This window comes from Tupaia chinensis, unplaced genomic scaffold (genome assembly GCF_000334495.1).
Source record: "Tupaia chinensis unplaced genomic scaffold, TupChi_1.0 Scaffold000175_1, whole genome shotgun sequence".
Lineage (NCBI taxonomy): Eukaryota > Metazoa > Chordata > Mammalia > Scandentia > Tupaiidae > Tupaia > Tupaia belangeri.
The window spans coordinates 2,563,494-2,575,021 of record NW_006159650.1 but is presented as its reverse complement, the minus strand read 5'-3'; the positions used below and the strand labels follow the sequence as shown (position 1 = coordinate 2,575,021).

General features: G+C 36.2%; 1 protein-coding gene across 1 annotated transcript in view; it reads right to left on the bottom strand.

The window, feature by feature from the left end:
- KCNJ15 (potassium inwardly rectifying channel subfamily J member 15) overlaps positions 1-11,528 on the bottom strand; it is a gene marked incomplete at its 3' end in the record, with an annotated part of 22,734 nt that overhangs the window by 8,516 nt on the left and 2,690 nt on the right. Inside the window, exon 2 of the mRNA XM_027770968.1 lies at positions 6,389-6,545. The remainder of the gene's footprint in view (positions 1-6,388; positions 6,546-11,528) is intronic.

Below are 11,528 nucleotides of genomic sequence, written 5' to 3'. Positions count from 1 at the left end.
CATTTGATAGAAAGTGGTTGAATATGGAAGATTTATTGCCGAATGAAGCAAGCCAAGCTATGAAAGAAAGATATTGAATGTATCAATTTTATTTTTTTGGAGAGGGTTTTTTGCTATGGGGTGTATGTGCTCACCAGAAAGATAGAGAGAGACAGAGAGACAGAAAGTGAGAAATCAACCCCCAAGGTGGATGGCCACACCACAATCCCTTCTTCTCCATTCTCCTGGAATCTTGGGCACACATGCACAAACACCTGGTGTGAGTTTAAGCCATTGGATCTGAGACTCGAACTGCAGTGGACTACATGGGAGTCCAGTGACATAGCCATTATGCCAACTGCTGATCCCTGTATCCACTTTATATATACTGACTATTCGCACTCTATGGTAGAGATTGAAATATTGGAGTACATAAAAACAGTGAAAATAGTTATGGATGCTGAAGTCAGTGTGGAATTTGGGAGGAGTAAGGAGGGAAGAGTATAGAGGATAGCATGTAAACAAATAGGCATGACATTTGTGGGTCACAGAAAAGGTTTATTACTTATTGATGATAATAAGTATATTATTCTCAACTGGACTTGTCTGAGAAGTTTTTCATGTTGAGTAAATTCTCTTTGCCTCCCAAATTATGTAAAGTGATTGAATGTTTAAAAAAAGAGAATAAATAATCATAATAATCTGAAAAAAGTTAAAGGCTATCTGTAGATGATGATATGGATAGTAGTGTCTTTGTCTTGTCTGATATCATGGTAATCATGCTGGAAAAAGAAATGTTATACACTGTAAGGATATATGGGATTAAAAGTAATATATAAAAAAATAAAAAAGTTGTAACAGCGGGTGGCATGATGGTTAAGGCGCTGGATGCTCCCACATGGCTGACCACGGTTCAAATTGTGGACATGGTGGCTTGCTTTCTCATCTTCTCTCTCTCTGTGTGTGTGTGTCTCTCTGGTCAAATTAAAAATGAATGAATGAATAAATAAAGTTAAAGAAATATATTTTTTAAAGTTAAAACATAAAATAAGTAGTACAATGAAGGAAAAAGCACAGTATCTTCTTTGCACTCATCACTCTTACCTTTACACTTTACTATTTATAAATCATAATGTGATCTTAATTTATAGTCTTTTAATCTCCAGCAGACTTCTTTCATGAAATTCAGTTCTCATTGGTACTCTTATTGTGTTACTGTTTGCTATACTTTGTGTCCCTCAGAATTCCTGTGTTGAGATTTGGTTGTGAAAGAATTAAGAGGAAACTTAATACCTTCATGGTATTGAATAGTGGGGCCTTGGGAGTAGTTAGATTAGTGTCACCTCAAGTGGCTCCTAGTGGTTTTGTAAGTAGAGAACATATGGAAATACATGCTTGCTCCTATTCTCTGATGATGTAAAACCCTCCCTACATGGCCTCAGGATCCCAAAAGGAAAGCCCTTCCCAGATGAGGCTTCTGAAACTCAGGGATCCAGACTGTAAACCAAATAAACCTGTATTCTCTTAAATTACCTAGACTCAGTATTTTCAGTCACTAGCAATAAACATACTAGAACACTGTTTTATATTTCTTTCCTTATTCTGTACCTTGCTTGGCTTAACTTCTGAACACTGAGCAACAGTAGTCCCCCAAAAGTTAAGGATGAAAAGAATGAAAAAAGGATATTTTCTTCTATTTTCCCCATTCTTAATCCCTCAGATAAGTCATATTTCATACAGCATTTGCAGCATTTTTTAAGCTCTTGAAATAACATTTATTTTTTCAGTATATTTTTCCAAATTGTGAGTTGGAATTCTAATTCTTATTGGGTTGTTGGAAAAGTTATGATGTATTTTTTCTGTTTTTTTTTTTTATATAAAAATGTGTCATGACTTTTCTGACAACCACTATATGGTGATATTTTTATTGAAGTAAAGTTTTTGAAAGTATCAAATGGAGACCTTCTACGTCAAGCCAATGAAAGATGCAGGTTACGAAGCCACTCATTAATAGCACTTATGCCATGGAGCATTTGTTTTCTAGATAAAAGGAAAAAAACACATTTTTGAAACACCACTAAATAGTAGACTCATTGAAAAAGGTACTTAGCAATAGAAAAACCTCCATTTCCTTTGTTGAAGACAAAATAATGAGAATGGGAAAAATGGAAAGGGAGTTCCTATCACCTTCATCAGAGAGGAAGAAAATCAAAGAAAGAACCTCTTCTGAGAATGGATGATCAAAGAAACCAACCACAGAAAATGAACACACACACTGTGCTGTCAAAGAGAAATTGACCTGTAATGGCCAAAAGCCATCATCAACCAACTAGAAGAAATAAATAAGCAAGGAATAAAAATGCAAAGCACCAGAATAGAACTAAAAGTTGTCCAACATGAGGAAGATTTTTTCTGTTTTTTTTTTTTATATAAAAATGTGTCATGACTTTTCTGACAACCACTATATGGTGATATTTTTATTGAAGTAAAGTTTTTGAAAGTATCAAATGGAGACCTTCTACGTCAAGCCAATGAAAGATGCAGGTTACGAAGCCACTCATTAATAGCACTTATGCCATGGAGCATTTGTTTTCTAGATAAAAGGAAAAAAACACATTTTTGAAACACCACTAAATAGTAGACTCATTGAAAAAGGTACTTAGCAATAGAAAAACCTCCATTTCCTTTGTTGAAGACAAAATAATGAGAATGGGAAAAATGGAAAGGGAGTTCCTATCACCTTCATCAGAGAGGAAGAAAATCAAAGAAAGAACCTCTTCTGAGAATGGATGATCAAAGAAACCAACCACAGAAAATGAACACACACACTGTGCTGTCAAAGAGAAATTGACCTGTAATGGCCAAAAGCCATCATCAACCAACTAGAAGAAATAAATAAGCAAGGAATAAAAATGCAAAGCACCAGAATAGAACTAAAAGTTGTCCAACATGAGGAAGATGGAGATGAATAATAACATTAGATTCAGATAAGTAATAATAGTAATAAATTTTTAATAATAGCAGTAATCATCATTAATAGATAACACATTGCCATGTGCCAGCTACCAAGTTTGTCCCATATGTAAAGTTAATTAATCTTCACATCAACCCTGTGAGGTAAGCACCATCATTATCCTCATGAAGAGGAAACTAAGGCACAGAAGTGGCTTATTAGGTTCCCAAAGGTGACCTTGGTAGCAATGCACCTACATAGTGAGGATCCAGTGCTCATGCCTGCAACCACTCTGATAGAGGGGCTCAAACTTAGCTGCATCAGAATCACCTAGAAGGATTGAGTTTCTGGGTCAGTGGGTCTGAGGTGACACCTGAGAATTTGCACAGCTAAGAGGTTCCGGGTGATACTGTTGCTGTTGGCCTGGGTACCACCACACTGATACACAGCTTTTCTCCTGAAGATCTTGTCCGCTCACTCTATCTTGCATATAAGCACTAAGAACACCTTTTTATTTATTTTCAGGAATGTTCAACTTCTTTTTTTTAAAAAAAAATTTTTGCCAGAAAGTGTGTGCACTTGCCAGAGTGAGAAAGAGAAAGAAAACATCACCCACTGTGGAGGATGGTCATGCTACAATTCCTTCTCCTCCATTTTTCTCCCCTATTTGAGATTTGGGCCATGCACATGTACCTGGAGAAAGTCTCAAGCTGACCTAGGGATTTCTGTCTTCTATTATCCTTAAAGATAAATGTGAGCTATATTTTTTTAAAACTTATATATTCTATGATATAGAAAGAGAGAAAAAGGAAGGAAGGAAAGAAAAAGAAAGAAAGAAAGAGAAAAAGAGGTGCCCCTCAACAGAGTTTTTATGCCACAATCCACTCCCTGACTCAGCCAACTCAAAAGAAGAATGTCTGTACTCATGCCTGGCCTGCACAGGGAGGACTCAGAAAGCGAACCAGGTACCTTCTCACATGAGTCCAGCTGCATTACCACTAGGCCACTGTCTGCCAAGGCCATTTTTTTTTTTTTAAAGCAGAGAATCTAATCAAAAGTGTAACAGACCCAGTGGCTTGGAATACACACTAAGGGTGAATACATTTGTGTCTAAAATCCTGAGTGGAGAATGGAGAAGAAGGGATTGAGGCATGGCCATCCTCCACTGGAAGGTAATTTCTCACTTTCTCTCTCTCTCTCTCTCTGTCACTCTTTGGTGAGCGCATATGCCCTAAGTTCTCTAAAAACAAAAAAAGTTTAACACATTACTTACATTTATTATATAGTTGTGTAAATATTGTATGTTATGGAATGTGAAAAGTCTATACATAAAATTTATATTAAATATAAAATACAGTTTTTAAGAGAGATTTTTGCTATAGGGTGCATGCACTCAACAGAGAGAAAGAGAGGGACAGAGAGACAGAAAGGGAGAAATCACCCCCAGGGGGTATGGTCACACTGCAATCCCTTCTCCTCCAGTCTCCTCTCGGGATTTTGGGTACACATGCACACATGCCAGACATGAATTTTAAGTTGCCAGGTCTGGAACTCAAATCGTAGTCGACCACCTGAGAGTTCAGTGACGGAACCACTATGCCATCTGCTGGTCCAAATATTGTGTATGTTTTTATATTTATAGTAAATATGTTATTAGTAATTCTAGCAAAACCATAGCTAAAATTAAATACAGAGAAATCTTTAATATTTAGACTTTCACCCATCAGTTTTGCTTGACAACTGGTGTTTACACAATATTCCTTCTTTCTGTTTCAGAAATGGGATCCTCCAGGTAACAATCACATGGATGCTTTATCAAGAAAAATAATTCAATGTAAAAATGATTTTTTTTATTCCTAATAAATAGAACACTGAGATCTTCTATGACTTATATGACCTCATTGCACATACTCTCAAATGGGGTGAGAAGGTGTGAAAAAATGAAATCCAAATCAAATTGTAACTATGAATTTCCATGTAAAATTAGAAGATTATAATGTTTTTGGTGGTGGCTTTGACTGGACCAATATATAATGTATTCATGATGGGAAAATACATTTGTTATGATATAATGATACATAGTGACTGACTGGAAATAAATAAATAAGTTTAAAGAAGAAAGAAAATACAATCATTTTAAATAAAAATAACTTTCCTTGTTAAAAAATTAAAATGTGGGGAATCTGATCTTCAAACTCCGACAAATCATAACTTCTTGCTCCTTAAGAAAAGTTCCTTCAAAGGCTTTCTTTTATAAAAAATATTTCTGACAAATCAATTTCTCGATGATCTCTTTCTCTGTCTACAAATTCAAAATACTTGGATTAAATTTCACTTTAAGTACACACAGGTTTAAATATTAAGTAGGAAAAAATGCTTGACAAGAATCTTCTTGGAGTTCACTGAGCTCAAAAGGTTTAAAAATTGAAAATAAAACCAATGAGGCTTAGCTGTCCTTCTTTGAATCCTGTGACTACAGACACACAAACACATGTCCTGAGACCTTTGTCTTTGGACTTGTGCCATATTCCTCCCAGTCTGTCAAAGCAGTCTAGGATTTGCTTCAAAAGCTGGCCTGACTGTTTTGAGTTCCCTAACTGACTTCAGCAATGCTAGCTGAGAAAATGGATGACCTTAGAAATGGGCATGTTCATTGAAAAAGAACAAGGTGACCGAAGTTGACTCTCAATAGATTCCAAAGGGCAATCCTTTGCTTCCTATCTTTTAGGGAAATTATAGATTCCTTCTATCAACTTATTTTTTGTCTCAGACCCCTGAAGGCTGGGGTTGGCTAAAAAGAATGACAACTTTTGGGACCAGCAGCTGGCGTAATGGCTATGTCGGTGGACTCCCATGTTGTTGACCCTGGTTCAAATCCTTGATCCGGTGGCTTAAACTCATGCCGGACATGTGTGCGTGCGTGCCCAAGATCCCAAGAGGAGAATAGAGGAGAAAGATTGAGGTGTGGCCATCCCCCCAGGAAGGTGATTTCTTGCTTTCTATCTCTCTGTCTCTCTCTGTCTTTCTGGCAAGTGCACGCACCCTATAGCAAAAAAACCTCTGGAAAAAAAAAAAAAAGAAAGAAAGAAAGAATGAATGACAACTTCTTAGAGACTGTGGAATTGCTCATTCTTCTCCATGAGACCCATGGGATTTGAGAAGTACGAGTTTAAATTATTGGGTCATTGGGAAAGTCATGATATATTTTTGCATAGAAAATGAGAAAAATATGTGATGACTTTCACATTTACATGATAGCTTCCTCTATCTTAATGATGTGCATTTTGAATATATGAACTTAGAACAGTATTGATAGAGTTGTGGTTAATTATATGTTGTTCTCAGTTATTTGCTACACCTTTCTGATGGCTCCATCCATAATGAATCCTCTCATAGGCCTTTCCCTGTGGGTAGTGTTTTCTACTCCCTTGTGTCACATGGGGCCTTGTAACCTACCTTGACCAACGGAAGTGACTCATTATCATGCCTGAACAGAGGCATCCCAACTTATCACTGCTCAGAGGAGAACTCAGGTTGGGCTGTTTCTTCTTCTTCCAGTGAGTTTTTTCTTCCTTAGAAAAATATCTGAAGTGGAGCTATAGCTGAATGACAGCTGTGACAGAGGGGAGAAGAATTCTTATTGCTGTAAGCCAGAGAGCTCTGGAGTTATGCATTACTGAGGCAAAATTTAGTGAAAACTTGACCCCAGAGATACCTTCATACCTTTTTTACTTTTGGATGATATGCTTGACCTAAAAGGTACTACATTTAAAGGAAAACTGTAAAGTCCTAAAATATTCTAAATGCAAACTCAGAATATTGGTTTATGACTAAATATGAAATAGAAAAAGAACATGAATCTAACAAGATTCCAGTGGAAAGATTTGTCTAATCCCTAAGAACAACATAGAAAAGCTAAGTAATTCTTCTCATTAAACGACTTCTGGTTGATATTTAAGTTTAAAATGACAAGATAACTTTTCAAGAAAGTTATAAGGGCATCCTATCCTATCATTCTAATATTTTGTGGAACAAGAAACTCCTGACTCAAAAATCTGGTGGCCTAATAATCTGTAATCACATAGACACACAGACTGTCTTGGACCAGTATCAACTTATTGTTGATAACTTTCATTTGGGAAGGAGGAACTTCAAAGGCACTAGGCACTTTTCAAAGCAACTACAGACATTATTTTACTTCTTTTTATCTTAAAGCAAGCATTTTTTTTCTATTTATAGATGAAGAAACTAGGCTTAAAGAGATTAAGTAATTTACAGGTATTCACGTACTTAATAAATGGAAGACTTTCTTAGCAAATTAGATTGACCTGCTTCTATAGTTATGATCCTATCTAACCACCATCCTCAAAATTCACTTGGAACAATGTCTTTTCTCATGACAAACCACAAAATAACTTCCAGATCACTTCATTGAAGCATCCATTATAGAACAAATAGCTATAGTTATTTTGTTATTTATTCTGTACCAGAACTTATATGAGATGTTATGTTTTAATTTCTTTTTTTTTTTTTGAGAGGTTTTTGCTATAGGGCATGTGCGTTTGCCAGACAGATAGAGAGAGACAGAGAGATAGAAAGCGAGAAATCACCCCCCAGGGGGGATGGTCACGCCACAATCCCTTCTCCTCCACTCTCCTCTTGGGATCTTGGGCACGCACGCAAGACAGATACCTTTAAGATAGGTATCTATAGACATCATAGATATATAATATATATTCATATATTAGGTCAATCGTAAAAGTTATGACATTTTTCTATATATCTATATTCTACATAGGTATCTAAGACACCTTCACCTAACATTTAGGAACACTCTGAAAAGTGCTTGTCTGGCAGTTACTTTATTTCTGCAGAAAAAGAGAATCAAAAGGATTGAGTAAGGGACTAGGTAGCGGTGCAAGGTATGCACCACATAAATAAATAAGAAAGGTTTTGTGTTCATGTTCCAGAATCTGCTTGAGCACACTGTATGTGTTTCTGTGCCCATGACCCAGGCCAGCTGTGATTGGAATGGATTACAGTATAGGAACTCTGTTGGGATTGCTTCTCTCTCTTTCTTTTTCATGGGAGAAATACGTGAATATACCTTTTTTAAAAATGGTTGATAGATGTGTTGAAAATCACTGAGCCAACTAACAAGGTTAGGGATAGACACAACCTTTTGTGATTTGTAGTCTATTTTATGGACAGATTCCTCTTTCTGTTAACTGCGAAGTGTCTTGGGATGAGCTGTCCATCTCTGTCGACCCAAGAGGGTGGCATAGAATAGTGTGGGCCCCTTTCTCTCACACAATCCCAGGATCCACAACACTTGGGAGTACTCATTAGAAGTAAAGGTAGTCAGGACCCACACCTGGGCTACCAAACCAGAATTTCTGAGGGGGCCTCCAAAGATCCTGCACCTCAAAAGAACATAATTTCCCCAAGGGTTTTGTGGCTATAGTTAGCTAGTTTTGGTTTGGTGAACTGAAGAGGTTTTTCATTCGCCCTATTATACTTTGGAAAAGCAACAAGTATTTCTTTAAAGACAAATCCCACATTTTACATTGCATGTGAGCATCTAATGATCCAATTTGCCTCTGTGGTCAAATATTTAGCCTTTTTCCTATGTTTCCATTCTATTATTATTGTTTCAAATTCCATAAGTACTAAAAAAAATTCCTTTCCATCTCTACATGTGGTTTGCATAGTTACAGCCTTTACTCCTCTGTGCAGATTCTTTTTAAATTTTTGTTCATTCCGTGGAACATCAACTCTTCTCTACTCAGCAAAGACAAGTTTAAACAGATACTGGGTTCAACAGGAGACTCATTTTCCATTTTCCATGGCAAAGAATCTGAGCAGAAGTCAAAGGTATCATTTGGTGAATATTTTTGTAAAGACAGTTTAATTTCAGGCCCCTTATTTGCAAGAGAGCTGGCTAACCCAAATAAAACATTATACATCTGTCTGTTGTTATGAGTGACCAACTTTAGCTGAACGTTATTACTTAATAACAGCTAACTTTCCTATAGAGTAAGAACATGCAGCAGCTAAGAGCAAATGGAAATTTCCTTTGGTTTACCACCCTTGGTCTCTCCGTGCTCCGACAAGTGAAGAACTCGAGTAATAAGCATATTCTCCTCTCTAATCACAGCATGGCTGGAACACACATTGTTGTGAGATGACTGGTCAAACAGGAAAATTTATGTCTGGAGGCAGGGACTGAGGGAAGAGGTTGGGAAGCAAGGCAAATTGTATTAGCCTCCCTAATGCACTGACCCCAATTTTTCTCTTCAGCAGAGAGATTTCTTCAACTAGCTCATGGAATCTCATTTACTATTTTTGTCTGATTAATTCAAATGTGACACTGAAGAGAACATGGTTCAAAAAAGTACTGTATGGTTAAGAAAAAGGAAATACAGAGCATTTGGATTTATCTGACAATAACCTGGACCAAGAGTGGAGGGGATCTGCTTTTGTGGACAGTACTAGTAGAGAAACTAGTATTTTATTTAAAGTGTTTTATTCCATGGGACTGCAAACTGGGAAGTTTGAGCATGAAAAGAACTAAACCAAACAGCAAGGATGTTCATTTTCTTTTTCTTATTTTTCTTAAAGATGTTCATTTTCTTTTCTTTTCTTCTTCTTTTACTTTTTAAAAGGATGTTCATTTTCTTTAACCCTGTCTCTGTACCACTTGAGAAGTTGCTTGAGGAGAGATCATTGCATTTTTATGATGTACCATTATGCAATTTGCAGCATTTCAAATCAATCATCTCTTAAATAAGTCTCTTCCTTACTGAGACATTGATTCTACCACCCTCTACTTCTTGTCTCTCTCTCTCTTTTTTTCCCCTTTGTTTTCATTTGCAGTGTATATTACCGTGTTGAAAGCATAGAAGCATAGAAAGTAAGTTGTGAATACAGGCACCAATTTCAGGCTGGCTTATTTTGCTGACTTCATGCTGATTATGTTTTGCTTGTTTATTTAAAGTAAATTTGAAATTGTTGGTCCCTATAAATTGATGATTTATGGACTTTTCTGTGATTCACCTGCACACAGAAGTAGATCTTCATCCTCATTATTATCATGATTGGAATCTCATCCCAGACAAAGGAAATTATGACTTTTGCTTGATTTGGAACCAAGTTAGTTAACAATGGGATGAATGTCAAAAAGTTTTGAAATTCAGTCTCACTGTCTGTCTAAACTTTGACCACATTTCTCTGATACAGAAACTAGATCTCACAGGATCTCAGGGGAACACAGTTAATGCCAAAAGTCTTGGATTGTGGTCAAATTACTTTAAGGACTGATAATAATTCTTAGTTGTTTGCTTGTCCCAAAGTTGAAAACATAGAAACTTGTGATCTTTGAGTGATAATAAGAAGTTTTAAAACTTCAAAATACTTTCAAATTCAATCAAAATGCAAGAACATTGGCTGTTAACTAATCTCCATCAGTAAATAGTGAAGAAAACACATTTTAACCATCTGTAGTTCATTAACTGAAGGATTATTGGCCCAATTTCAGTGTAAAAAATGATCACTTAAATCTGAATTTTGGATAGATAGCAAATAATTTTTAGTATAAGTATATCCCATGCAATATTTTATATATGCTTACACTAAAGATGGGTTTTTTTTTTTGAAATTCAGAGATATACAAAGGAACTTCAAAATGATCATGAAAAAATGGAATTAAAGAACTAGTTTATTTTGGTGCAAAAGATATTTTAAAATCCATGCACAGTTTCATTTGTTTGTTTTTTTATTTTTTCTATAGGGTACATATGCTCACAAGAGATAGATAGACATTGGGAGTGTGAGTAAGAAAGTACTCCCCAAGGGAGATGGTCACACGGCAGTCTCTTCTCCTCCATTCTTATTGTGGAATTTGGGGCCCTAGGACACATATGCCTTGCATGCTTTTTCAAAGGACCAGGTCCAGAATTTGAACTGCACAGTCAGCCATGTAGCATCAAGCAACCTTACCACCACACCACCAACTGGCTTGAATAGTGTTTTTATAATATATATTTCCATTTTATTTTTAGCATTACATTTATTTATTCAGTTATTTGTTTGATTTTTCTACATAGTCAATGTTTTTTTAAACCTTCTTTTTTATTAAATAATTTATTTTTAAATTTTTTATATATATTCAATCACATGGTTTAGCTTACAATGTGAACATTTCAATATGTGAACATTTCTCCCCAGTCCAGTTGATCAAAATATCTTCAACCAATAACACCATACCTCCCCATCCCATCAATGCTCTACCTCCGTATCCTTTCTCCAAATGTCCTTCCTTAGGCCCCACTCCTCCACACACACCACATCTGGCATTCACACCCATCTCTTGTATTTGTACAACCTTTAGTCAATCAGTTTCTGTCATAGAGTGCAGACACTCGGTATATATTAAGTGCGGACATACAATGTCTCTCCTTTATATCTTGGCTTGCCTCACTCAGCAGTAAATCTTCCATATTCTTCCACTTTCTATCAAAAGCCAGGGTTTTGTTGGTTTTTATGGCTGAATAGTATTCCATAGAGTATATGTGCCACAGTTTTTCAATCCATTCAT